The sequence below is a fragment of the Calliphora vicina genome, chromosome 3 (assembly GCF_958450345.1).
Source record: "Calliphora vicina chromosome 3, idCalVici1.1, whole genome shotgun sequence".
Taxonomy (NCBI): domain Eukaryota; kingdom Metazoa; phylum Arthropoda; class Insecta; order Diptera; family Calliphoridae; genus Calliphora; species Calliphora vicina.
Window position 1 is genome coordinate 63,124,254 of NC_088782.1, and position 2,218 is coordinate 63,126,471.

The window sequence follows — 2,218 nt, forward strand, 5'->3', positions numbered from 1 at the left end:
TCAGTTGATGTTTATTAGAATAGCATCTCTGATAAACTGAATAATACTGCAACCTCTGCCACTATTTATAACACTGCAATCTGCACTCTAGATTTATCTTTAACTGTCTAGAGGTTTCTAATATATACGCCATCTGTGGTGTATTTTCTACAATGTTCTTTAACTGAATTTTCGAATTTGAATATACGGTCGCAGCAAACAGCGTTGCCAACTTACAATCAATGGTTAATTGAAAGCTTTTATTCAATGTTAATAATGCCCACAGATATGTTACAGTCTGCTATTATAGCACGGTTATTTGAAAGCATTAGGCTACTTTTAAATCAGCCGTTAAAATCGTTATATTTGAATTCTAGTACAATTTCGTAACAATACTTTAGGTTTTCATTTATTCTGATGTAGTGGCTTAAACAGCTTGAAATTTTAAAGGAAAATGGGTTTTACTCATATACTCGGTGTAAGGTTGGCCTTGGCCTTTCCTAATTGTTACTTTAAATTTTTATTTTAATCTTTTTATAGTCTTAATATAAATGATATAAGTTATATCTAAGATTTCATGCAACCCATATATGGTAATTCTTCTTACAACTCTTCTTACAACTCATATGTGTATGTTAGTCATACACATATGGGGTATTCACACGGTCTACTATTTGGTCGTATTGTCATAATGTCCTAATATATTATAATAGTTTAATCAAATGTTTGTTGTGTTTTAAACAAAAAAGTTCTAAACTAATAAGACTATTTTGTCATAAAATAATACTTTTTTTGTTTAAAACACAACAACAAATATTATAATATATTAGGACATTATGACAATATGACTAATACCAGACCGTGTGAATACCCCAATAGTTTTAAATAGATCTATAAAACTAATAATTACTTGTGGTTAAAATCATATAATAATAGTCCTAACAATTGATCCAACAATCATAAATGAATCATGGGTATAGTTGTTTTACTATTTACAAGCCAGCCCGAATATATAATACCATACAACAGTTACAAGTGTACTAAATAAAGTAATGGTTTGTTAAATGAAGAAATGAAATATTTAAAAGAATTAAATATTTTTCAAACAAAAAAAATCTGGCTTGAATTTATGTTTCCTTTTTTACTTGAGAATGCAATTAATAAAAAAGAGTAATACAACTATAATTCAATTGCTTGATGCTGGACTCGAGGCTGGAATTACACTTGTTTTCAACTTGAATTCCAGCAAAAATGCTTATGCGGATATTATAAAATATATTTTTGTTGAATTTTATTTCGACATCAACATTTTATATAATATGGTCTATAAGGGAGCTATGATCGGTTATGAAACGATCCTCACAAAACTTTAATATATTTTAGTGTTACAAACATTAAAACAAACACCTAATACTATTAAACCCATCTAAGGTAAAGTAGGGTAAAATAACTTGTATATAAAAGATATAAAAAACAAACCAGAAGTTACAATATTCAAACAGTATTTCAATAAACTTTAAAGCGGTGCGAGTTATAAGATCTTGACAAAAAACATGAAACTGTATCTATTACTTCTTCTGGTTGGATATATTTCTGCCGAAGTAGTGTATACAACAGGACCAGTAAGTTTAAATATTTATTTATTCGATTCTATTTATTATGCTTTAAATTTTTATTAAAACTTTTCAGAATCCATGCCTTATAAACTCGGGTGATATTACATTAGACCATAAAGTAAGTTTAAATCTTTAAACCACTTAAAGATATTTTTTTAATAATATAATATCATTGCAGCCACCATGTCTTGTAAACTCTGGTCGCATTAAATACCTTCACCCATGATTCCAATTTTTTCCAAGCAAAAAGCACTTTACAAATTATTAAATGGGTACACAAAAAAACGCGTTTTACGACTTCAAAATGGTTTAAAAAAGTATTAATCTACGTACACTATGATTTTATAGAAGGAAAATTGCTTCAAGTTAAATAAAAATATGTATTCAGTTTGTAATTTTTGTATTTTTAATTATAAAACTAGTGTGACTATTAAAGGGAAATCCCTTACTTATTTGTTGCGTTATCAAATATGATCGATGAATGGGCGTTGGATAAGATGGAACTCGAATGATCTGACATTGCACAGTGGGCAGAATTAAAATATTTTGGAAATAAATTCGCCATGAATTTTCACATAGCCGTAGCAGAGTAAGGCACCTAGACATGAAAAAATTATGAGAAT

The 2,218-nt window shown here is 28.3% G+C and overlaps 1 long non-coding RNA gene across 1 annotated transcript; it reads left to right on the forward strand.

Annotated features, from left to right (window-relative positions):
* The first annotated feature begins 1,471 nt into the window (after positions 1-1,471).
* LOC135955981 (uncharacterized) lies at positions 1,472-1,990 on the forward strand. The gene is made up of 3 exons (XR_010576323.1): positions 1,472-1,601; positions 1,669-1,713; positions 1,774-1,990. It is a non-coding gene; the product is annotated as an uncharacterized LOC135955981 (long non-coding RNA).
* The last annotated feature ends 228 nt before the right edge of the window (positions 1,991-2,218 follow it).